Below are 27,813 nucleotides of genomic sequence, written 5' to 3'. Positions count from 1 at the left end.
GACGACTTCACTGTACTACTACTCAATGTGGGCGGTAGATGCCGTTGAGTGAGCCTGTGTACTCTGTGGCCATCACATTCAAAATGACTGAGCGAGTAGAGCAAAGAATCTGCATCAAATTTTGTGTTAAGCTTGAACATTCCTCTGCAGAAACTATTGGGATGATTCAGAAGGCCGCAGCTCTAGACAACTGGTGATTGGGCAGCTTCATCATGACAACATGCCAGATCATGCATCACATCTCGTGCAGAGTTTTTTTGTGAAACATCAAATTACCCAGGTGACTCAGCGCTGCTACAGCCCATGTTTGGCTCCTGAGACTTCTGGCTTTTCCCAAAACTAGAATCACCTTTGAAAGGGAAGAGATTTCAGATCGTTGATGAGATTCAGAAAAATATGACAGGGCATTGATGATGATTGGGAGAACTGTGTGAGGTCCCAAGGTGCCTACTTTGAAGGGGACTGAGGCATCATTGTCCTATGTGCCTCAAGTGTTTCTTGTATCTTCTTCAATTAATTATCTCTCTTTTTCATAGTATGTGGCTGAATAGTTTCTGGACAGAGCTCGTATATAGTTTGTTTTGTAGAGGTTTGTATACTGTTACACTGCAATGTTATCTGTTAAAAAAACAGGAAGTGACAGAAACAAGGTAGAATGGCGGCTATTAGCTGGGAGGAAACGGAGTTGTTCAGTAGGTATAAAATTTCTGTTTTTAGGATGTAAAAGTTCTGGAGATTTGTTGTACAACAATGTAAGCGAACTTAATACTACCAAACTGTACACTTAAAATTAGCTAAGATGGTAGTTTTGTATGTTTTAAAATCTGTTATGATTAAATTTTTATTATAAAAAGACATTAAAAAGGTAGAGAATACAAAGTTTAATATATCAAATGTTTAGGAACCTGCTCCTGGAATGAACAAATGATAATAATTTCTCTGGAGTGACTATTTGTGGGGTTAAATTGAACTGAATCTTGGTATTATAGCTTGGTATTAGCCTGGAGGCTCCTACAGCGCCTGTATCATCTCAGGTGAAATATAAATCTGCCCTTAAGTTTTAGACTATTTCTGTAGTTTGTTCAGTTAATATGGTGAGACAATTTTGCTTTCAAATGTATGTTACTTTTTTCATTCTGGTTTCTCTGATAATAGGAAGAGATTTATTATGTTTAATGACATTCCATACTTTTACTCAGGAAACCCCTCTCCAGATGTCTGTCTGGCATTCATAATGAGCTTTTTGGAGATATCATAGGCTTTGCAAAATTAATAAGTGATTAACATAAGATCCTAGTATAGTCATCTGTAATGTATAGTGATTTATGGAGGAGCTCTTTAATTTCTTCCAAAAATGACTGTCAAAATCTAATTATTCTAACTTCTATTAAAATGTTAGTAGACACTGCTATGTTATCCTTTAGCCTGAAGATTTAATTATAGAATAGCCACTGAAAAGTAATTTATTAAAACAGAAAGGTTCACCAGCCAATAGCATAGTATTTTTCCTTTCTCAGTATTAATTTTCCTTTTAGTACTACCTACTATGTAAATGTAGCAATTTAAATTGGCAAATACTTATTATGCAACCTTAAATAACTTCTCATCTCTCTTAGAATAAAATTCTTATCATGGTTCAAGAAAACTCTCATCTGGCTCCTGCCTACTTCTCCGGTTCCATCTTTTATCACTCAAGTCATTGGCCCACTGTACTCTACCCACAGTCTTCCTTCTCCCCCTTCTTCAATTACTTGCTTTTCTTGCCTAGTTTGGGCATTTTGCATTTGCCACCTGAAATTGTCTTTTCCACATAGAGTTTTAGCTGGTTCGTTCTTACATTCAGGTATTAGCTTGAATGTTGCTGCTTAATCTAATGTAACTATTTAACCCTCTGTAATCATATTGTCCTATTTTAATTTTCTCTATGGCCTTTCTTTCTACCTGATAGGTTTTTTTTTGTTTGTTTGGTTTTTTTCTTTTTTTTTTTTGGTCATCTGCTTTTGCCTCTTGGAATGTATGCTCCACAAGAATGGGCTTCCCCGCCCACCACCCCCACCACTGTATCTCCTGTGTTCAAAACAGTGCCTGCTTTGTAGTAAATACTTAATAGTTGGACCAATGACTGAACAATTCATTGTGTCTTTCTGTATGCTAGACACTGCCAAGTCCTGTGGAGGTACAGAGTTGAGTCACAGAGATGGATAATTAAATAGCTATAATATGGATGCTAAGTCTTATAATGGAGGGATGTATAAAGTGCTCTGGGGGCCCTGACCGGTGCGGCTCAGTTGGTTGGGTGGTGTTCCACAAAGTGAAGGGTCGTGGTTCTTCTGTTCCTGGTTGGGGCACATGCCTGTGTTGCAGGTTTGGTCCTGGGTTGGGGTGTGTGTGAGAGGCAATCTGTCTATGTTTCTCTCTCACATCGATGTTCCTCTCTCTCTCCCTCTCTCTAAAATAAATAAATATATAAAATCTTAAAAAAAAAGTGCTGAAGGGCTGCAGATAAAAGAGTAACTAATTTCTCCTCAAGGCAGGTCATGGGGTATTAGAGATGAATTAATGTATTATTAGTGCTCTATCCTGTGGCACTTTGCTGATTAGTTACTGACTAGTTCTTGAATTTCTAATACTTCCTTTAACCTTGTTATTTACTTTTCTGTAAAAAGATGGTGGTGATATTGACCTCAATAATGCTATAAAGATTAATTGTTTAATGTTGGCTAAGTGCTTTGAAAATGCAAAATGCTATATAAGCCCTGATGTTCTTAATCATATTAACAACCACTTTCTATAATTGTTTTATTATGTACTTTGTTCCCAATTATTCAGATAGAAATAAATATGACACTTTTTAAGAGAGATTATTTAGGAAAGGCCTACTGTTATTTGACATGAACCTTTTTACATTGTATTTAGTAGAAAATTTACATTGCTTTTAGTAGAAAATAGTATCTGTATTTTCTGTTTACTCCAGTGTTTTCTCACCAGAGCAGTAATGTGCTCTAACCCCCAGGAGGCAGTAGGATACCAAGAAGATTGTGTGCTTGGGCAAGCTTAAACAACAGTGCAAGTCTGTTAGTCATTAGGGACTTGGTTTAACATGCCGAGACTTCCCTTCTCACTGAGCAGATACTGAAGGTTTCAACAGATATTTTAACTTTCTTTTTTCTGTAGAACTGTGTTTTCTTGTGTTTAAGAGTTTGTCTTCATCAAAAAGAGGATTCTATCTATTTTGGGTCTTGGAGTGTAATGATATCTAAAGATTGGATATATATATATGTACACAGGGGTACCTTTATATGATGATATACTATCCTATGCTATATTTTAAATTTTTAAAAAAAGCAATGAATAGATTGGAAAATTAATAAATTGAATCTTACTTTAAATTTATCTTGGCAGTGAGTTTCAACCTTTGTTTCTGCCCTAACGTACTAAGGGATAAGATACACTTAAACTCTAAAAGTGGTTTGCTGCTTCAGCGATTCTCAGTTTACGGCAGTTTTTCTCCCAGATCTTCAAGGGCTTCATGTTTCATTACCTAATTTAGGAGTCCTATTTCAGAGAGCTGGGTACTACAGACATCTTCACAGAAATAGGGTAAATGGCCATAAAAAGGATACCATTCTTAATATTTTACCTTGCATCCATTTATCCTTAAGGTTGTTTTTGCATTGACATACCAGAAACAGTGTTTTCTAAATTGTGAAAATTTTAAAGATTTTTTTTAACAGTGAAGCAGTTGGACATTTATAAGTTCTTGGGGTCCCCTCTGTGTCCACTCATAATACCTTAGCCTTATCCCTACGCTAAGTAGTGACTTAATCACACTGTATCATACCTGTCTCTTACTTTTGTCTGTATCCCTAGATTATGAGCTCCTTGAGGGTGGGGACTTTCTCTTGTTTACTTATCTGCTCCAAGCCCATTTTGGTGCCTGGCACATAGTAAGTACTGAACAAATATTGTAAATGAATGCTGGATTTATGTAGACTTGAGATATTAAAACAATACTTAGTGCAGAAACAGAAAGATGCCAGTTACAAAGGTTTTCTGCTGTAGAGGGTGTTTGGGAGTTGTTTTACATAATGCATTGTATCAGTGACATTTTAGGAAATTTTAATTTGGAATATTGGTTTCAGAACTTCCCGAAAGCACCAGTAGACACTTAAAACTGATTTTAGTCCTCTGTGACAAAAATAAAGATGCTGACAGGTTAGATATTAGGGTCATTTTTTTATAGACCATTTTACAAATTTGTCAAAGTCACTTTGAAGCTTTGACCTTTAATTCTGCTTTCTAAGGTTATAATTCTTCTAAATTTGGTTTTACCAGCAAATGATCAGTATGCTCTCCATATTATGTATAGTCCAAAAATTGGCAGTGGGTTATGGTCCCTTTTGGGTAAAATTCATATTTTTATTGTCTTAGGAACAACAGCTTGAAGCTGTCATTTGCAAGGCTTGTCGTTATTTGCAGGACCGTAGGTTTTATAATCTGTTAGGCTAGATTGAACAAAAAAGAGTAAGGCCTTATAGCTCTTAGTAGTTGTAGTCCATTATAATTCCTTAGCCACAATGAGTTTTGTCTTATGAGTTTTGGTTTTCATGCAACAAATGTTAATTGGGTGTCTATTATATGCTGGATAAGGTTGTAGGCACCTGGGGTGCATCTGTAAACGAAAACGTTTACATCAACTGAGATGGATCTTTCTAATGGGCAAAAGAGAAATAAACACTAATCAGAACAAATATATGGTACATTAGAAAGTGATGAGTGCTGTAAAAAAAACAAGGCAAAGGTATTGTTGGTGAGATAGATGGGCGTGAGGTACGTTTTATACAAAATGCAGTATTTGAGCAAAGAGGTAAAGGAAATGAGGAAGTTAACAATGAAGTTATCTGGAGAAAGAACATTCTAAGCAGAGAACAAGTAAAGCAAGGGCCCCTAGGCAGGAGGGTACCTGGCTTATTTGAAGAAGGAATTTCATATGACTAGAACAGAATGAGCAAAGGGGGAAGGGATAGGACATTAGGGAGGCCAGATCATGTGTGTTACCGGAAGCCATTATAAGAGCTCTGGCTTTTACTTGGAAAATGTGGAGCCATTAGAAGATTTAGGGAAGGGAAATGATAATCTAACTTACCTTTTAAGAGGATTGTCTGGCTGCTGTGCTGAGACTGGACTGTGGGGGATAAGAATAAGAGCACAGAGACCTGTCGGGAGGCTGTTACGGTAATCCATGTGAGAAATGGTGGTGGTGGTGTGGAGACAGTGATGTATATATGTATCCAGGTATATCCAGATCCTGGATACATTTCAGAATAGTACCAACAATATTTTCTGACAGTTTGGAGGAAGTCAAGGATGATTTCAATGTGTTTTGCCTGAGCAACTGGAAGGGTAGATTTGCCATCAACTGAGTGGGATGGTTAAGGTTGGAGTTAGACTGGGAAGATCAGAGATAAGTTTTGGACTTAAGTTTGAGATACCTAAAAGACATCCAAGTGAAATGTTAAGTAAGCAGTCAAATACATGTCTGGAGTTTTAGAGAGACAAGGTATGATTTTGAGATATAAATTTGTATTTAAAACTGTGATACTGGATATAATTACAGAGGGGATGTAGACAGAAAAGAGGTCTAAGGACTGAATCTGGAGGTGACCATTCAGAGGTCAGGGAGAAGACAAACAATAAGCAGAGGAGGTCGAAGAAGAGTGATTAGAGATGGAGAAATAAATAAGAGAGTGTGGCATTTTGGCAGCCATAGTGTACCTCATTGGGCCAAGTTATCATTGCATGTTAGTGTTAATCCAGACACTGAAAATGTAGCCCTGGTCCGGTATTTCAGTTGGTTAGAGCATCATTACTCGTATGTCAAGGTTGTGGGTTTGATCCCTAGTCAGAGCACATACAAGAATCAATCAATGAATACATGAATAAGTGGAGCAACAAATCAATTTCTCTCTCTCCTTTCCTTCCTCCTTACCTCTCTCCTTCCTTCTCCTTTCTTTTCTCTCTCTAAAGTCAATAAATTAAAAAAATTTAGAAAAAGATACTGAAAATGTATATATCCAAAGATATCCAAATGCTTTGTGACTGTATCATTTTTGTAATTAGTGGGCTTATTTTAAGTGGATATGGAATTTGCTGATAGCATTCTATAAATGTCCTTTAATTGAAAAGAAAACACAATTTCAGTAATTTGCAGAGGTTCATCAATCCTGCTAATTTATTGCATAAGCAAATATTTTGCATCATTGCTGGAGATTTGGGAAATTCTTGCAGATTTATTCTAAATTGTTCATGGAAAAGATTACTAAGGTCCCCAGTAAGATTTGGAAATTAGAAGATGTGCATGAGATCAAATAGGAAATTATAGGAACCTTTTAAACTTCCCTGTAATTTTTAATTCATTAGGGATAATTGCAGGAAGTTGCCCCAAACCCCATAGACTCTATAAAACTTGATTTACATATAACATCCCCTTTTAGGAAAAGTGTCACTAAAAATGTGCAAGATCATTTAGATAAACTAACGGATGGACGATAAGGGACTGGTAATTTTATCTTTTAGGATTTAGGAGTGCTTGAGATGGGAATTGCAGGCTCTCATTTCAGAATATCGCAGTGCTACTTTATTTTCCGTAAGTGGTTAAAGAGAAATGAGAGCTAGGAAGGCTTAAGTGTAGTATATATGTAAGTTAGGAATGATGCTCAGTGAAAGATGCATAGTTTTTGTCTCTGGGCTCTGAAAACATGCGATTGATTGTATAAATATGTCTCAAACTATTTTTGAAATGTTACTTTAAAAAAATCATTTACTTAGGGATTCTAGTTTTTGGAAGAGAATAACCAAAAGGCAGTTTCACGGAACGACTGAACAGGCTTTCACGAGCCTCAGCAGCAGTACACAGACCTCGCATTTAGGCATTCCACGTCACTTTGTAAAGTTAGGAGTAAGGGGGCAAAAGTCCATCCAAAATAAATGCTTTTTCAATGGCCCTGGGATAGAATGAAGTTTGGCCTAGTACCTTGTCTGCTCATGATGGTTGAGGGTCTTCAAGTTCAAGTTTTTTTGTACTTTTGTGTTGTCAGATCTGTTGGTATTTGTGCTAGATACTAGGGAAGCAAAGGGAAGTGAACTTGGATCCTTCCTTGAAGGAAATAAGAATCTAGTTCGGGAGACAGGCATATTCTATTTCAACTGTTGTTATTTTTATTTTTAAAAAAGATTTAATTAATTTATTTTTAGAGAGAGGGTAAGGGAGGGAGAAACAGGGAGAGAAACATCACTCAGTTGCTTCTCACATGTGCCCCAAATGCGGACTGTCCTGAACCCAGGCATGTGCCCTGACCAGGAATCGAACCTGCATCCTTTTGCTTTCCAGGATGACACCCAACCAACTGAGCCACACTGGTCAGGGCCAATGGTTGTCATTTTTAAAAAGGCTTTTCCCACTAGGCTTTAACATGTTAATCAGTAATTTTACATTTCCTAATGTTCCAGTATCTGGGCTGATTCTGTTGATTGCATTGTTTCTTGACAGTGTGTTATCTTTTTTTGCTTCTTTCTGTGTCTCGTATGTTTTGGTTGAAGGCAGACATCTTCTTAGAACAGTAGAAATTGAAGTTAATAGTATTTAGGCCTGGAAATGGTCAGGCCTCTTCTTTTCCTTGGCCTTTGTTGTAGGAGTTGTGTCAGATGAGTCAGAAGCTGAACTGAGTTTGGGTTTTGTTGTTGCTCTCCTTATCCTCAGTCCAACACAGGCTTCATATTCATGTAGTGTTACCTTGTGCTGAGGGTGAGAGCTGGTTTACGAGAGTATGTGTTTTTCCTCGAAGTCTGATCCACCTTCAGCTTCCCTTTATCCCCTCCTCTCAGAGAGGGCCTCTTTCCAGATTCTCTTGCCTTCCCCCCAGAGTAGATCTGCCATTGTTTGTGACTCGGTGCCTCCTAACTTGGTATTGGGAGCCAGAGAAGCAGTGTTTTCTGTTGTTCTGGTTCAGCCTCAGACGTAGACATTTGCTACGTAGACATTTGCTCTGTGGGGGTCCTTGCTGTTCCTGACTTAAGTTCCCTCAGAGGTAGGAAATGGTCTGGATCTAGAATATTTCCTGTCTCTTCCCCTGCCTTAGGCCTTTTAATGGTCCCCTTCCCCAGTTTTTGTTTTGTGGGGGAGAAGGATTCCTATGGGGCTTCAGGGCTTTTCTTGGAGCAGTTGCTTTCCTCTCCTGACCTGGCACCACACAGGAGGCCTTCTCCAGTTTTTCATACTGCCCCCGCACTCTCTCCCCAGTACCAGTTAAGGTCTCTAGGGAAGAATCTGTGAGTGGTTGCAAATTTCCCTTGTTCTGTGGCTCCCAGGGGTTCTCATCTCTCATACTGGGCTTTTAGCAATTTGTTAAAAATTTTAGCAGATTTTTTTCTCTTGCCATGTGTATAGCACCTGGTAGCTGCTCCAGGTAATCAAGTGTTGTCTCTATTTCTCCTTGGAGGCATCTTTGTGTCTTTAGATTTCAGGGTTGTTGGTAGTCCTACACTGAGCTTGTCAGGTGCACTGACCCTGGAAACTTCACGTGAGTCCCTGTTCCAAAGGTCTGGGTGACAAATCCCCATTTGCTGAAGAAATTATGCACCTCCATGCTTCAGTTCTGGTTGCTTGAGCAGACCATTGCCACCCACGACTGTGACAATGGCATGGCGGCGGCCGCATGGTCTGCACTCTCTACATGGAGCCAGCCTTCTTGAAACAATGGTCTGTGTTTGAAGTCTTTACTTCCAGTGAGGTTTACAACCCCCTACTCTACTGTAACTTCTCAATCTGATATTATCGGCGATCTCCTAATTGCCAGATCTAGTGAACACTTTTCAGATCTTCAGCCATTGCTTTCTCTTCCTAACTCCTGAAATCATACTTTCACAAAGCAACCAGAAAAAGCTTTCTAAAACCTAAATCCAACCTTTTAGTAATTCTTCATCATCTGCAGGGTAAAGTACATCATTTCTGATAGAATAAAACACACTCTTGCCCTAGATCTGCACTGTCTAGTAGGGTAGGTGACTAGTCATGTATACAATTTAAATTCAAATTCAAATTAATTACAATTAAATAAAACATAAAAAGTCAGTTCCTCAATCACAGTAGCCACCTTTGAAGTGCTTAATAGCCACATGTGACTAAGAGCTATTATATAGGTCAGCCTAGATATAAAATATTCTCATTGTCACATAAAGTTCTATTGGACAGTGCTGATCAAATTCAAGATATTTAAAAAGGAAGGCAGATTGCCATTATACCATACCAGGTCTAGCTGAGTTGGGCAAGGGAAACAGAAGTGATCATGCTAGAGAGCTCATATTGTTAAACTACAGAGTCAAGGTTCCTGAGAAGCTGGAGCAGCCTTGAAATGAGGAATACTTGGAAAGATCAGCAGGACCGATGGTATCAGGAGAAGTAGGAGCTACTTCTGTCATTATGCTGGACTATGGAGGAGGAATAAAAGGAATCTTATTAAGTGAGAGAAAGAAATGGAACGCTGCTGGAAGTTTTACTTTTTGCATTCGATTCAGCATTTATCTCTGAAGGAAAAATATGGTGTGTATTTTTATTATTAAGAGAAAAAGAATAGATGATTGAGAAACAGTTTCTTGGGGCTTTAACCTTCTGGTAAATGAAACCTCAAACTTGATATTAATCCATTGTCTTTTTTGGCTTAAAGGAATTTTGCAAGTATAATGCTTTTGCTGAGTTGAAAGAGATATTTTTACTCTCATATTTTGTTAACAGTCATCTCTAGTCTTTAGATTTATTTTCTGTTCAGCTTATAGTCAAGAATGCTGTGACTATTTTACTCCCATCTGTATAAGTTATTAATGCTGTGATTTTTTTAGAGCTCCTGGATATTAATGTTTCAAGTTCCTGAACTTCTGCAAGGCAGGGTCCATAATGAAAGAGGCAGCTGTAAAATGCAGATGCTGACAAGCAGAAAAACAAAGAGATTTTCACAAGGAATTATGGGTATTTAATGTAACTCTTTAGTTCACAGTTAAATAAAACTTGTTTCGATAGTATTGCATTCTGTATTAACCTTCTGTTGTATTGAACAGGTAGTTTTAAGGATGAAAAGAAGTGGTGCATTTGTCTTCCTCTCCTGTGTGTTAACTTTCAATCCTCAAAAGCCAGGAATTCTACTGTCCTAGCACAGTTTAATCCATTTGAAGTAGTGTTGTACACATTTTTATTTTACTGAATTATTGATGAGGAAACTTCAATTTGTATTTTCTCATGCTTGTGAAAGTAAAAATTAATCACAAGTGAAACTGACTTTTTATTTATACTTGCTCTATTTCCTCTTAAATGATTTTGTAAAATAAGAATACTGTAGTAGTGTAGAAGAAGAAAGGAAGAGGTGGTTCCGTTGCAGGGATGGGTAAAGGGGCAGTCACTGAGATCACTAGGCAACAGGATGTGAGAAATGTAGCATTTCTCATTTGTGTCGTCATGTAAATATGGAAGAACTACCATAGAACCTAACTGGGTATTTCTTTTTAATCAAATCCAGCTGTTGGTCATGTGCATACACTCTTTCCTTTGCGTATTAAGGGTGTGTTTTCTCCTTTCCTATGGTATCTTAAATGGCTACTTATGTATCACCTGAAATGTATTCATGTGCTCTTAGGAGCCCCTGTTACACTGGTCACCTTTCTTTATGAATCACAAGTAAAATGTTCACCCCAAATTGCATATAAAAACTTTAAAACAAAGAATGTGACTTGACCACATAAGTATTCTTTTTTTTTCCTTTTTATGAATAGAGCTCTTGTTTTTAATTTGATGAGCAGGGAACTTTCCAACTCTAACCCTCTCTTTACAATCTGTCTTTAATTTGCGAAAAAGATGCATTCCAATTTTTCAGACATAAAACTGTTTAATGGATTTTTTTGGATTCGCTAGTTCTCTAGTCATGTTGGGTTATGCTGAAATTCAACATATGCCATTTCATGGATTTCAATCTCCTTTTCTCATTTTCACATTTACATTTACTACTTTGATATTAAAAAATAGTTAGATGGCGTCTCACCTTAGTCCTCCTTAGATAATGCACAGTTGCAGCTGTTAGACTGTTTTTATAGTGTTGTTACCAACCAGGTCTTCTCCAAAATTAGAAGCATTTTCAGCATATTGGATCATTTAGTTCATTTTACTCTCTGTGAGACATAATCTATGTGTATTTTTGCTGCTCTGTGTTTAAGCACGGGACTTTTTATTCCACTGTATCTTCTTGGTGGCACTAAAAAAGAACTATTCTTTCCCTCTGTTTTCTGGGATCTTTTCCTCATCACCCTTTAATGTTGTAGCAAATACTTAAGACATTCTAATCTCAACACTGGGCAGAGCTTTGTCACTTAATTGTCCTAATATATTCAGATAAAATAAATCTAAAAACCTGTATAGTAATAATCTATTCTTAGCTAAGAATGCTGAGTAGTAATTATAGGTATGAATATTTGGTTTATAGGCCACAAGATTATTACAATAATATTGCTTTTGAAAAAGTAAACCACTTAATATTATTATGAGGTAAAACCACTGTACCCACCAAAGCATTCTCAATAATACATCCTGTCAGGAGTTTATAAAGCCTTTCATGTTATTTTAATTCTTATATCAGGTACTTGAGATGACACATATATTAGTAGGTTATTTATAATGCATTGTCTAATAAAATTATGTCAAGTAACATAGATACATAGGAAAAGAACCATGTGACAAAAGGAAGAACTCTTTTTACAGTGATATCTGTAGATAAAAATCATTGAATTCTACTTGTTAGTGGTATCCTGCTTCTACCTGTTGAAATTTCAAATTTTATATATGTGTTTGAAAATTAGTCATTTTCTTAAATGCTTCTAATAGTTATTTAGACTTTTCTCCAGTAAATCACAATGTTATATATTTATTTCTTGGAACTTTCTAATATTAATTCACTACCAAATTCCTATTTTTTTGACATTCTAAGGTATATTGCTTATCTCAAGGGATGATATAAATTGTTAAAGTATAATTAATTTTAATTTATTTTATATAAATGTTTTTAATTATTTTTGAGGAAGAGAGCTATAGCAAAATCAAGAAAGAATACAGTGAGAATATTTGATTTAAATGAACACTAATTTTCACTAAGCTACAGAGGATATATTTTTAAATGCCTGAGATTTTAGCTTGCTAAGACAACCTTCACAATGCTTTTAGGATGAGATGGATAACTGAAAGCTGAAGACCCGGTTGTTTTCTCTCAAAATGTCATATTTTATAAATTACTTTAGGAATTAATACCAGATTTTTTAAAGAAAATCAAATAGATTTGGGTAAAAATAATTACAATTTTATATTCAGTAGGAAGAGTATTTAATTCTAGATTTTATATAGTGTTTAGTACATTATTACTATTTGGTAAATATTATTTTATTAAGTGTCTAGTAAATGTTTAAATATAGCTAGGTTTAAAATTTGTGTAAAAATGACATTAATTCTAAGCAGATAGGTAAATTCATGGGACTCCTGAAAAAATAAATCAAATACAGTATTTAGGGGAATCTTTGTAGAAGGTAAAGAGGGAATGCAAGATGGCGTGGCACCTGAGAACAGGTTGGTGGTTACTGGAGGAGGAGGTTGCAGGGTGGGAGGAATGGATGGGTTACGGTGGTCAAAATGTACAAACTTCCAGTTATAAAATAAGTTTGGGAATTAATTATTTTTTGGAGTGACTTACACAACAGAAGTTTATTTTCTCATAGTTCTTGGGCTGGAATTATGATCAGGGTGCCAGAATGATTGTGTCTTTGTGAAGGCGTGTTCCCAGCTTGCTGACATCTCCCTTCCAGCTGTGCCCTCGCCTGGCTGGGGTCATTACTAGAGAATAGTTACATCTGAAAACGGTAGGCCCATGAATGTTAAGGGCTATCAAAACGACCAGTCATAGGATGTAGAAGACATTGATGAGAGGTTTATGGAGGTTATAATTGATCTGGGTCTTGAAGAAGGTGTGGGCGTTTTCCTGGCAGGTAGAGACATGACATACCTGTATTCTGGAGGCTGGAAATTCAGGATAAGAGAGCCAGCCTGGTCAGATGGGGGCCTTTTCTCAAGTTGTAGACTTCTGTTGTTTCCTTACAGTATGGAAAGGCAAGTTTTGGGAATTTAATGCACACCATAGTGACTATAATTAACAATAGTGTGTGTATATTTGAAAGTTGCGAAGAGACTAGATCTTAAATTTCTCATCACAAGAAAAATAATTTTAACTATGTGAGGTGATGGATATTAACAAAACCTGTTGTGGTACTCATTTTGCAATATATACCTATGTCAAATCATTTGTTGTATGCCTTAAATTATATTATACAATGATATATGTCAATTATATCTCAATAAAACTGGAAGAAAAAGTGATAATATTCACTGAGAGGATAAAAAGATGGTGTGATAAGATTTGGAGAAGAATCACATTAAAAGACATAGCCCTATAATAAGAAAATTAGGAAGGTATAGTTATCCTTTTAGGCCATAGCATTACCTATTATTTGGTAGAGAAGGAATAATAAGTTAAAAATGTCCTCCTGTTTGGATAGAGTGCTCCCTTCTCTGGTTTCTTATTACCTTGTACGTATCCTTATCACAGTCTTTATTACTCAGTACTTTGAAATTATCATTTTGCCTAGATATATATAGAGGTGGGCAAAAATAGGTTTACAACTGTTCGTATAGAAAAAGACATGCAGGTTATGATTATTACAATGGCTTTATTGATTTTGTGTTTTGTGTACTCACAACTGTAAACCTACTTTTAACCCCCTTTGTATTTTTTAAAAAACAGTGTAAAGTATGGGCAAAGATTTTTCAGAAAGATGTCTGTTACAGTATTATTTAAAAATAATGAAAAACTGAAAACAGCTCCAAAGTCCCATATTATGTAGATGATCATGTGACTTTCAGTTCATCCATTTGAAGGAATGTAATGCACTAGGTTGGCTTTGTCCGCAGGCTAGTGGAAAGTTGACCACAGCATTTCTAGATGCAGTAATGTCCAGAGGGTGAAAAAGAGCTCTCTTTTCCTTTTTCTCCTTGAGGACTGTGAAAATCTTTCCCTGAAGTTTCCTGGTGACTCCCCTTATTTTTCATAGGCTAGAATTGGGTTTCATGCCAAGGCATTGGCAAGGGAGATAGGATTTGTGGTGAAGAGGATTCAGTCACAGTGACTCCTACAACATAAATAAAATGTTAAGAGTGGTTATACTTTTGTCATGGGAATAATTTTATTATCTAACTTTTACTTTCCTAGTGCTTAGGTTTGAATACTGAATAACTGAATAAATATTGCTTTAATCATCAGGAAAAATGAATATTAATTAAAATATTTATCTGTGTGTCTGTGTTCCCAAGCCATTTGAGGGCAAGGCAGTGGACTATGACTTTTTTTTTTTTTTTTTACAAATTTTGGTAAAATGGGTATATGTTTGCATGTATTTCAGAAACTTCTTTATCATAGTATTCCCAGTGCTTAATCCATGCCTGACACATAATAGGTTCTCAGTATGTTGAACTGAACCAAGTATTTAAAGTTAAAAAGAACAAGTAATAGAGGAATGATAATGCAAAGATGAGGATTTATTGAACTCTTTTACTCCTTTGTGGCATCATATGTGCACACCCTGTACTCCTATTTTCCTGATATAGTTATATCATACATTTATATAGATTAGAATTGATTGTTTATATTAGCATTACTCTGAAAAGGCAATTCACAGTTAAATCATTTGGTACACTATGATTCCCTTTCTTTTCCTGTAAAACTTTGTTTTCTCTTGAGTTAATAATTGTCCCCTATTTTTTCTACTTATCACTAATTCATTCTCAAATCTCTACTTCTCTAAATCTTCTCTCATTGCATTTCAAACACACTGAGTGTTCCGTTAAGTTCATCTCCTTGAGGACATCTCTTCTGACTGGTTTCAGGGAGGACTGGTTGCTCTTTCCCTGCAAGCATTGTCATCCTGGGATCTTCCTTCTTCATTGGTCTGAAAATTCCCTTTTCCTATCACTTGTGTTGAATCCTGATTTCTGATACCATTTCTTCATTCATTTCCTAGTTTGGGTGCTGTATTTTCTTCAGTAGCTTCCTGAGAAAGAGTGGATGGGAGGTAAATTGTCTGCGATATTTCAAGACTGAGAAATATCTTACACTTGATAATTTGACTGGTTATAGAAGACTAGGTTAGAAATAATTTTCCCTCAGATTTTGATTGTCTTCTGCCTGGGCTGACCTACCAGGCTTTCTCAATCAGGAGCCATTCTGAATCTTTATCCTTTTATGAAGTCTGTTTTTCCCCCCATGTAGAAGTTTTAAATCACTTTCTTTTTATTCATAATGTTATGAAATTTCTTGCTGATGTGTTTTATTTTAAGAATAATCTATTAGGTTTTTGATGATCTCTCTCAATTTGGAAATTTGTCATCAATTCTGTTTTTTTAATTGTTGATTTATACCTTTACTGTTTAAAAATTTTCTTTCTGGCACTTTTATTTTACAGATATTGGACCTCCTAGACTGACTCTCTAGTTTTCTTGACTTTTATATTTTTATGATTTTGTCTTTTTGCTCAGCTTTGTAGGAAATTTTGTTTTCCAATCCCTTTATTGAGTTTTTTTGTTTTTGCCATCCTATTTCTAATTTTTAAGAACTTTAACTTTTTTTTTAAACCACCCTCTCTTGTTTCATGGATGTAGTGTCATATAAAAGGATATTTATTATAGTATTTTTGAATCTTGTCCTATATAAGGATAATTTATGATAGTATTTTTAAATCTTGATTTTTTAATGAAATGGAAATGGAGGAAAACGAAACGAATGAAGAAAAATGAAAGTTAAATTAGTAAACTTATTGTTAGAGTAGCAAGGCTGAAAGTTTCTCATCCTATGTTCAAATTCTCAAAATATGTATAGCTTTTTAATTTTTTTGAAATGACTTTAAAATTTCTCACAAGTATTTTGCCTAACTGGGTAATGTTAGGCAAAGAGAGGGATAGAGTGTTAGCTTAGATTTGCCAGCTATAGTCTGTTTCATTATGTAATTCAGTTTCTTTAAGGTATATGTTCAATCTTTCAGACCTCTCCCCCTTTCCTTTTCCCCCTGTGGTGCTTCAGGATGCTGTATGAGTGCTATGAGGATTGTCCTAGGGTGATTTTGTGGTGATGGTAGAGAGCGTCTTGGAATTGTATACTGGTCATTGGTCTTCACTGGTATCTGCTCTAATATTATTCTTGATTGATTTGACTGCTTAGATGGTTTTTCTATTCTTTGGGAGTGATATTTCCAGAGTTTATGGAACTTCTGCATGCTCTCCCTATGTAGGCCATGGGGATCGAGGAGTGTTGCCTCAAGCTCATTTCTGTTGCTCGCTACTGTTTTTCCTCATTCCATACCATATTGCTCCAGAGCCATCCTGCATGATGATCTACTCCCAGGGTTTCATGTGGAGAGCTAGGCCAAAGCCTCCCACTACTTTCGATTTTCCTCTTGTTTATATATGAGGAATAGAATGGGTGGGCTTTCTCTTTCCTCCTAATGTTTGGAAGGTCCTTTATTTCCTAGCTCTTTCTTTGTCCCATTTCCTTGACTGGAGCCATAATAGCAGATGGGGTATTGGGAGAGAAATTTGCGAATAAAGGAAAATCCAAAAATATTACCCCAACTATATTAATTAATCATTTTGTTACAGAGCAGGAGGGATTTTATCATTTCTTTTTAAAATGATTTCAATACTTCTTAATTTTTTTCCAGTTTTATAGTAAATATGCTTTTCTGACTCTGAATCAGTTATTCAGTCATGACTTGTGACATATAATCTTGAAACAAAATTTGAAATTGGTAAGCCATTAGTAAAGAGCTATTTTTGTATTTTTATGGCATTTCCAGAAGTTGCCTGGATGTGCAGATTCCATTATAGCTGCTTTTGATTTGGAAGTCTTGGATCAGATCCAGTTCTTTGGAAGATGGATTATATGAATATTTAAGTGTGTTTTAAGACTATTAAAATTTGTAATCAAGGAATCCTTTTCTAGCACTTTTGGGTTAACCAGTCCAAGCAACATATCTTACTAATTCTTTAATAATATCTCCTGTCAGGTATTATAATGTGTCTTGTTTGGTACGTTTTAGAGCAATTTAATTTTGTATGGAAACTTTGGTACATTAAAATTGCTCTTAATTTTCTTTTTCTGGAGATAGAGCATAGCTATGTATTACTCAGGTATATTGTTTCTCTTGTCTTCACAGTTGAAGTGAGTAATAGTTTTTCTCTGCTGCGGATTATTAAGTTGTCAGCCTAGAGTACTGTAGTGTATAAGGATGAGCCTCATTGAATATAGCAGAGATTGTCACTTTTGGTGGAGGATCACATATTGCTCTTTGAGAGTCTGATGAAGGCTATTGATCAGGCTTCCTGTACCTTTGCACCAAAATAGTTTACAAATACAGTTTTTTCTACTTCAGGTTTTTGTATTAGAATATATATAATTTGTAGACCAATTCTGAAAATTTGTGACAGAGGCAGGGCAAGGGGAGATGAATATGGGGAGAGGGCAATCACAGCAATCTGGAATACTTTAAAATGTATTTGTTCGTATTTTTTTTGAGGTAGTCTCGTATGTGTTGTTAGGTAGATATGACTAGCTGTTTGAGAATCACTGCTAGAGTAAGCTACTATTCTTCATCAATTGTGTAGCATTGTTTAGATGTTCAGAGTATTGAGGAGGAAAAAGTATGGAAAAATATCTCAGACAAAATTATAACGATTGTCTGTATGGCATTATGTTAATGTCATTTAATGTAAAAACTAATAAGTTATTGGTTACTTCCTTGAAAAAATTGAAGTACCCTGGATAGTATGGCTCAGTGGGTTGAGTGTCGGCCTGTGAACCAAAAGGTGGCCAGTTTGATTCCCTGTCTGGGCACATACCTGGGTTGTGGGCCACATCCCCAGCTGCAGGTGTGCAAGAGGCAACCAGTCAATGAATGTGTCTCTCACACATCAATGTTTCTCTCCCTCTCTTCCTCCCTTCCTTCCACTTTCTCCAAGAAACTAATAAAATCTTAAAAAAAAAAATTGAAGTGAAACCAAATTAGGCAAATAAAACAATTAAGCCCGAATAGAGTTTTAAACTTTTGGAGTACTCTTTGATGTGGCATCTTGTAAGTTCTTTGACATTAATTTGATTCCAGCCTTAGGTTTAAATATATAATTATATGTGTGTGTGTGTATTTTTATATATTTTTATTTTTATAAAAATGTAACACTTAGAAATGGAGGCAGAATTGACATTACATAAAATTAACTATTTTAAAGTGGGTAATTCAGTGGGACTTAGTACATTTGAAATATCGTGCATCCACCACCTCTATTTATTTGTTACAGAATATTTTCATTACCCCTAAAGTAAACCCATACCTGTTAGGTAGTTGCTCCCCATTTTTCCCTTCCATCAGCCTCTGTCAACCACCAATCTGCATTCTGTTTCTATGGATTTACCTATTATGGATATTTCATATAGATAGACCCATACAACATGGGATGTTTTGTGGGTGGCATCTTTCACTTAGCATAATGTTTTTGAGGTTTATCTACTTTGTAGTATTGATCAATGCTTCATTTCTTTTTATTGCTAAATACTACTACATTGTGTTTGTGTATGCGTGCATGCGTGCATGTGTGTGTGTGTGTGTATGTTATAATTTATTTATCTGTTTATCCATTGATGGATATCTGGGCTATTTTCACCTTCTGGCTATTGTGAATAGTGTTGCTGTGAACTTGTATATATGTGCATTCATTTGAGTACTGTTTTCACTTCTTTTAGATACATATGTAGGCTTGGAAATGCTGGGTAGAGAAGAAAACTATTGTTCCCTTCTTTACTCACACTGTTACAATACCTCTGACATCAGATGCCTGGGTTTTTCACACCAAGCAATTCTCCAGTTCTTTTTGGACACCAACTGGGTGTCCTATAGTTTAATTTAATTCTGACCCTAACTACTTGGAGTTAGCAGACTACACAGGTTAAAGAATCAGAGCCACAAGACTGCTCTTCCACTTCAGAACTTCAGATACTAATTGTAAGTCCTAGGTTGTCACCTGCACTCTGACTGAATGGCTATAAATCGGGGTTTCTCACATCCCCCTCCTTGTGTTTGATAATTTGCTGGAATGGCTCACAGAAATCAGGAAAGCAATTTACTTACTATTATCCATTTGGTACGAAGGATACAACTCAGGGACAGCAAAATGAGAGAGATACATAGGGCAAAGTGTATGGTAACAGGCGTGGAGCTTCCACCCTCTCTCCTGGGAAGCCACCCTCCCAGCTCCTCAGTGTGTTCACCAACCTGGAAGCTTCCTGAACACCTCTGGTTAAGGATTTTTATGGAGACTTCATTATGTAGACCTGTTTGATTAAATCATTGGCTATTGGGATTCAACTCCATTGTTTCAACCCTCTATTCACTTGGTTGGTTTTTCTGGCAACCAGTCCCCATCCTCCAAGAGCCACCTCATTAGTACAAATGCTGGTATAGTTTAGTTGAAAGGGGCTTATTTTGAATAACAAAAGATGGTCCTCTCACCCCTGCCACTTAGGAAATTACTAGGGTTTCAGGAGCTCTGTCCCTCCCTATGGATGAAGACCAAATATATATATATCTTACTATATCACAGCATCACACTGGGTAATATGGTAATTCTACATTTAACTTTTTGAAGAGCTGCCAAACTCTTTACCACTGCAGTTATACCACTTTATGTTCCTTTCATACTAACAATTTATGGGGGTTCTGTTTTCTCCACAACTTCACCAACACTTGGTATTTTCTTTAAGAAATGATTATAGTCATCTAGTAGATGTGAAGTTGTACATTATGGTGGTTTTGATGTGCATTTCCCTAGTGACTAATGATGTTGAGCACCTTTTCACGTGTTTATTGGCCATTTGTGTATCTTCTTTGCATCAGTCTTTGGTTTTGATGATAAGAATTGTTAAACACCTTGACCCACAAAGGTACATTATAGCAAAGCAAAACACTTCAATCCACATTTGCTTTGTTAGAAATTACTTGTGCTATATTAAGGAATTTCAGTAATTTCCAGACTTATGTTTACTTTTATGTTGTATTATTATTTGCTCTGCCCTTTAACAAGGCCACAGCATCATTAACATTCTCTTCATTAGTAAGAAAAGAATGACAACTATACACTTTCCATATAAGATCATTGAGCAAAATCTTTAAAAATATTTCAGTAGATTTCTGTCTTTTCTTGAAATACTTGGAAAGCCACCCTCTGTCAAAGTGATCGACTTTAGTGTCAAAAGCCAAGACATCTCTTGGGTTTTGGCAGTCGTTGGCACCAAGGTTTGTGTGCTGGCTGGTCAGCTATTGTTTCTTAGCTTCAAACCCACCCTTTTATATCCTGATTCTGGGGATGGGACTCTGCAAACTCCTTTTTTTTTTTTTTTTTTTTTTTTTTTTTTGCCAATTGCTCCCATCTTCCAGTGCAAGGTATTAGAAAGAGACTGGGAGTCAGGAAATAGAAGGTGCATGCCCATTCCTGTTTGCTTGCTGTTTGTCAGTGTCATTCCAGAAATGCCACTACATCCTGGCAGTGGCAATTGGTTCAAGTGTCTGTTTTTGCATCATTCCTGAAACCAACCTTATCTTGACCTTTCAGAGATGGGTACACCATTATGTCTCCATGGCATTGTTTCTCAAACTCACCTTTATGTGTCATAAATGTAAAATAATTTTAATTTTGCTCAAATACATATATGTCTATGATGTACCTATAATGAAGAAATTGAAAGCCTTATAAGTGTAGAGACAGAGTAGTTGTTGCTATGGATGTCTTATATGAAACTATTTTTAGTTAGCTTGAACGATGATGGCTGCATTTCTTATTCTCTTTCCCAAGTAGTACATGATTCTATTTTCCTTTACATTTTTTGCCTCATTATATATTTACTAAAAGCACTTAATTACTGTGCTTATTCCGTATTTTAAAGGTGACCTATTCACTCTGTTGTGTGACTATATTTTAATGACTAATTCTTGCAATCTGTAAATATGTGAGAATCTTACATGTGCCAACTATTGTGTTAAATATTCAAGATAGAATGATATATAATTCAGATGTGCTTTCACGGAATACTAATTTCGACAGGGCAGACAACTATTAAGTAATTAATTATAAAGCTAATACTTCATGATAGAGAAAAGACAGAATAGTGTAAGATCATATACTGGCAAGGTGATTAAGCCATAGTTCACCTACTTGGGTGATTCAGGGAACGCTTCTTGGAAGTGACATTTAAGACATGACTGAAAGAATGAGTGTAGCTTAGCTGGATGTGGTGGGCAGAGGCTCTAGAAGAGTGTTCCAGGCTCAGCACTGAGAGAGTGTATGAAGACAGTGGTTTCGCAAGAGGCAAGAACCATATCACAGTGGCTTTTATAGCTCAAGTTTAATAGATTGGGTTTCTCTCAAAACCAAAGGGAAACTACTGAGGTGTTTTTAGCAGAAGAATGGCATTATGTTTATTAAATACCTGCTGTATGTCAGATGCTCTTCTAGGCACTGGGGGGTACAGAGGTGAATGTGGCAAAGTTCCTTCCTCCTGGAATTTACATTCTGATGCACGAGGCAGGCAAATACATATACAGTATCATTTTAGGTAGTAATAAGTGCTATAGAAGAAACAAAGTGATGAGATAGAAAATGAAGGAGAGTTAACAACTTTAGATAGAGGGATTAGGGAAGTTCTTCCTGAGGGGGGTTATCAGAAAAGGTCTGACTGTACAGTTGAGCAAGACTTGAAGTCAGGGGCTGAGTCATATGAAGATCTGGGGAAAGTGTGTCCCAGGATGAGAAAACAGACAGTGAAAATACTTGGGTGGGAATGAGCTTCATATATTCAAGGAACTGCAGGAAGTTTATGAATGAGAGGACAGGTTAGGACAAAATCAGAGAAGTAGGCACAGCCCAAGTCCTAGCTTGTAGGATCTTGTAAGCCATGGAAGAAAGTTGGATTTTATTTTAAATATGGTTGAAAGCCATTGGAAAGTTTGAGTAGGCAGGGCAAAAGGTCATTCTGGGTGCTGGTAGAGAGCAGAGTATAAAGCACAAACCAACTAGGAGAGTGTTGCGACAATCTAGGGGCAAAAAGGATGATGATCTGGATGAGGGTGGTAGCTATTGCTGTGGTGAAAATAGTTGGGTTTATTTTGTGGATAGAGTCAGTAGAATTTGCTGAGGACTTTGGGTTGTGGGAGAAAGAGCGGGTAACTCCTAGATTCTGGGCCTCTGCAACCAGGTGAATGCTACTGCCAGTTCTGAGATGGGAAGGACTGAAGGAGAAGTAGATGTGTCTTGGAGGGAAGTAGTATAAAACCAAGAGTTCTGTTTTAGATGTTAAATTTGAGATTCTTCTTAGAAAGCCAGGTGAAAATGACAAGTAGGTTCTTGGTCCCATGGGAGAGGCCAGAACTTAAACTATACATTTGGGGTTGATTAGAACATAGATGGTAATTAAATCTTTGATTAAACTCGATGAGGTCCTTAGAGAGCGTATATACAGAAGAAGAAAGTTTTGAAGACAGAGCCCTGTGGCACTTCAACATTTAGGGTTTGGAGGAGGTAGGCAGATGAGCAAAGGAGCCTGAGGAGGAGCAGCCAATGTGGTCGAAAAAACTGGAGAACATGATATCCTAGAAATTAAGTGAAGGAGGGAATGATCTTTTATGTAAAATAGTAAGGTATGTCATGGAGACCATTTTGATTATACCTGTATAGTAGGGATCATGGACTACAGAGAGGCAAGACTGGAAGTTGTAAAATAGGATGCTGTTGCACCTGCCCAGAAAAGAAATGATAAATAGTGCTTCAGATTGGAGCAGTGGCCCACAATTGGGATGGAGAGGCAAAATTAACAGACTTGGTAATTGGGTATGGGTTGAGCTTTATGGATCTTAGGTATAATATTTTAAAAGACTGAACTTTTAAAACAAAAGTATTTAAACAAGCAAACAAATGAGCAAAATGCACTCCTGACAGATGCAGGGCATGGAAGCTGGATTAGTTGTTACGATGTTGGTTACAGAGAAAACACATTGCAGTTACAGCTGAGTCCTGAACACTGAGTTATTTGAATAAGTATGTAGAATTTTTGTGATTGATAGAATGAACCAAAACAGTCTCTTTTTAAAGAATTGTAGTTTCAATAAGGAATAATGAAAGCATATTAATGTATATAAACCCTTCTGACATTTTATGCTTTTGAAGGGAAATCAAGTCTTAAGCTGCTTTGGCTAAGATTTCAAAATGAATTGTATTCATAATTCTGACATTATGGCTTTTTGTCCTTAAGAAATTCTTTAAAAGAACTTACTGTCTACTTGTGCAAAATGTCAATAATATCATTTATCTCTTTTTTGCAGGAATGGAGTGAAGATTAACTCTTTGGAAATGGAAAAGTGCCATCTTAAATTGTTATATCTTATTACTAGAAAATGTCTTTTCACTGAACAACTGTAGAGAAGAGATAGTTATTATTGATTTTAAGAATTTATCACACACCTAATTGCACTAAAAATATTGGGAAATTAAAGTGCCGATCTTATTCATGAGCAAAAGTAATTTCAAAACTGGCTAATTAAATACAGAAGTATGGTGAAGATTTGAGGGTATGATATAATCATTTATAACTGTGTTTTGTAAAATTAGTGATCTTTAGGTTGAGGAAAAGAGGTCAAGGCCATGATTCCTACAGTTATTTTTTTCTTCCAATTAGCAAATCAAGCACATATTTGTAAAACACAATATGGACAGAATGGGATGTCCAAAATTACCATTGAGGTTATTTTGTTTTACAAATATGTTAATTGTAATAAGCAGATAAACACCTGGCTCTTCCTTTGAAAAGGGATCTGAACTACAAGATACCCTTGTTATGCATATATTTATTTATTTATTGTTGTTCAAGTACAGTTGTTATATATTTTTGAATTTGAAGATGTTCAATTAATTAGCATATGTTTGATTACTTATCCATTAACATTATTTTAGGCACTGTGGTAAACACGAAAGAATTAAAATAGACTTAGAAACCAAAAGACTAGAATCTAATTCTTAGGAGAATAGGACCATTTGCTTTTATTTTTATGCACCTGATACCTACCTTAGGGCCCATGAACAGTAGACATTCACTGAAAGCTGCATGAATCGATGAATGAGAAGGAGCTTGATGGTTACCCTCAAGAGACTTTAGAGCCCTTAGATATAATAAGATGAATATATAGAAAACCAGGCTGAATAATAGACAATAATATTATTATGTGCTAAATGAATAGAATTTAGAGGTATTTGAATTTGAAGGAAACACTAAAGCAGTTTTCAAACATGGTATTTGGAGTGCCTTTATCAGAATTTATAGTTGCAAGGCCAGGTGAAGTCCTCTAGGAGAACGTGGGACTTGAACAAATTCTGAATGATGGGTAGGATTTGGATGTGAATACAGAAGGCATCATAGGTGAGGAGAACGTCATGACTGATACAGGGATGAGAAAACATGTTTAGGGGCCAATGAGAAAATGACCTTATTGGAAAACATTAAACTGTAGTAAGTTTGCATTGGTAGGTGATGTTTAGACAGTAGAGTTTAGCTCTCCAAATTGCAATTTTGCTGTTTACCACCAGAGCAGATCTGCTGAATCCTTCTAGCCATATCCATCTGCCTGTAGTCTGTCTGGTACATTGCCTCTCAGTTATTTGCTCAGATGGTTTGACAGATGCACATGTGGCAAGAAACGGTGCTGTTACTATCAGTAAACCTGCCCTTTGTGAAAGCTACTAAACCAGCATAACTTTAAGCTTTATGACTAATGAACTATGGTGATGTTAAATAAAAAAAATGTAATTTTATATGATGTAGGATAGGCTGGGTTTGCCTTATTATTATTAAGAGTTTACCATTGCGGTTATGGTATCAGGCTGAAAACTCTCTCTGTTCACTCCGTGCCCGACTTCCTCAACACCCTAAGATGCCAGAATTAATTGATGCTTTGCCCACTAATAAAACATACCTTTAAAGAAGGGACCATGCTTAGCTTACCATGAATGCATTTCTCAGTGTTTTCCTAAGACCAGGATTTAGTTGAAAAGTAGGTAGAAAGAGCATTAACTCATTGAATACTGGTGAAGTAGGAAAAATAGTAAGAGAACAGCACAGGCTAGAAGGACAAAGGGCAGAGAAGAGACATGAAGAACCAGTGAAAATTTCATCCACAGTACAGTTTTGCTCAGAGCTTCACCTGGAGATAATTACAAATTTGTTTAATATTACTGTGAGAGCTTGTAGTATACTAGGATTGAATTTAATGATGGGATGGAACTCTACCTGCAGACTGGTGATAAGATGAATTCTTATTCTACCCTTGCTTATTAGCTATATGATTTTTGAATGAAATTATTTATTTTCTTTATTGAGAAAACAAGATTACAAGAACCAAGTGAAGTAACCTTTGAGTTCTCTTTTAGTCCTAAAATTTTGTGAATCTCTGTGAGCAATAGAACAATGTGGATTGGAATGAAATTCATGGATACATATTATAAAACCCCTAACAATAGCACTTTGGATAAACATACTTAATTGAGGATGTGTTTATTTTTCTAATAGGGTTAAGCTAACAGTTGTTCACACAATATATACTTGGTCTTTCATAAGTTAGAAGTATCTTTCTGCCATACTGCTCAGTCCTTGGTTAGCTTTATTTTTATTTTGATTATGGTAGTATATTTAAAAAGCATACAGTTTTTCTTAAAGCATATAATTTATATGAGCTGTCCAGGTACAAGCTTTGTTGATTGATTTTTAGCTTCTCAATAGTTTTTATTGATCTAGTAGAAGTAGAATTAGACTGTAATGTATGAACATTGAGATACAGTAACGATTCAATACTAACTACACCTTTCATCAGATACCTACTTACATGATGTCTGATTTGGTAGAGCCTTCAGAGTGGTAGAATAGGTCTGGGATGTCCAGAGTGGTAGAATAGGTCTGGGATGTCCAGAGTGGTAGAATAGGTCTGGGATGTCCAGAGTGGTAGAATAGGTCTGGGATGTCCAGAGTGGTAGAATAGGTCTGGGATATTCAAGCTAGCTTAACGTGCCTCTGGTTGGAACCTAGAAAGAGATTTTGGTTGGGGACTGATGACTGAAGGCCCACAGCCAAGTTTATTAATTATTTATGTCAGAGTCAGCCTCTGCCCTGCCCCAGAGCAGAGTTCAATCCCAGGATTTATTTGGGGGTTACCTTGTTCTTCCAAGATGATCTGCGGCTAGGCTAGATCCCTTATGGTGACTACAAATTGTGCTTCCCTCCCTCTGTAAATTTGTATCAAGGATATAAGTACTAAGGTGGGGGGAAGAAAATCAAATGTCACTTGATTGAGCATCTACCCTTTGTTAGACAATATTTAGGTAAATGACTAGTAAATTAGAATTATGTGACATAAAAGAATTCCAAAAGGGAGCCTTAGTGTTAGGTGATTAGAAATGGATTAGAGATGTATAATTTTCATATGTAGTATTCTTGATGTAGTGATTGTGATGTTATAAAGCTATGATTAAAGATATGCTCATTTAAACACTGGCTGAAGATTAAATCATTTTAACTGTTTACCCACTGTTAAAACATATTTCTAGAGAATGGTCTATATTAAGCTTACTGTGAATGAGTTTTTCAATCTTTTCCTAAGATCAGTGATAGTGAGTGGGGCAAGCTCTGTCCCACTCACTATCACTGTACATCAGATTTGTATGTAATAGGATCAGTATGTAATAGGGAGGTGGGTAGAATGAGTACAAGCTCTGGTTTTGCACAGTTTAATTTTTTGGCTAGTGAGAGTTAAGTGATATCTATCTCTAGATTTGTTTCATGATACTTTTTAAAACATGCCTCAGCATTAAGGTGTCCTTCAGAATATCACCTTATATCATGAGAGTCTGACTATGGAAGGAATGCAGCAGTATTACAGTGAGTACATTTTTTATGACTATAGCCAATGGATGTTAAATAAAAAATGATAGGTTCTTGGATTTGGTTGCAGTGTCAAGTTGTAACTCAAAAATACTAGGTTCATAGACTGGGGGTGGAAAGATAACAAGACACTTAGTCTGAGAGGCAGAGAATGCTTTGCATACTTTATAAAAGAGATGAGAATCTTGAGTGTAGTTTTGCATCATTTATTAATGGTAGAACCACTTAGTTGAAATGAATGAAGTGCAGAGATGTTTACTACTTTCTCTTCATTCGTTCAGCTGGTGTATAGGAAGATGATTGGTGATTAGATGAATCTTTGGCTATGTTTATGTAGGGAACACTTACTTGGCTTTCTCAGTCACCAGAGAGCACAGCCATAGAAGGGTGTAGCATAACTGCCCATGTTCTGTGGTTGCACGTGCGCGTGCACATGCACATACACCACACAGATCTGTCTTAAGAAATCACTTTATTGAAGTACAATTTAATTTACTTTAAATGTACTCATTTAAGTGTATAGTTCAATGAATCTAACAAATATATAAATAACTGTATAATCAGATTTATTTATTTATTTGACTGTGCCATCAAGATATAGAAAATTTCCATGAACCCAGAAAGTTCCCTGTGCCCCATGCTAGTCAGTCCATACCTGTGCCCC

The 27,813-nt window shown here is 36.2% G+C and overlaps 1 protein-coding gene across 1 annotated transcript in view; it reads left to right on the top strand.

Moving 5' to 3' along the window:
- Nucleotides 1–27,813, top strand: part of TTC28 (tetratricopeptide repeat domain 28) — a 568,672-nt gene that overhangs the window by 46,375 nt on the left and 494,484 nt on the right. The window lies entirely within an intron of this gene.

Source organism: Pteronotus mesoamericanus, unplaced genomic scaffold (genome assembly GCF_021234165.1).
Source record: "Pteronotus mesoamericanus isolate MK-2021 breed Mesoamerican mustached bat unplaced genomic scaffold, CSHL_Meso_final scaffold_507, whole genome shotgun sequence".
NCBI classification, from domain to species: domain Eukaryota; kingdom Metazoa; phylum Chordata; class Mammalia; order Chiroptera; family Mormoopidae; genus Pteronotus; species Pteronotus mesoamericanus.
This window is presented reverse-complemented; position numbering and strand designations above follow the sequence as displayed.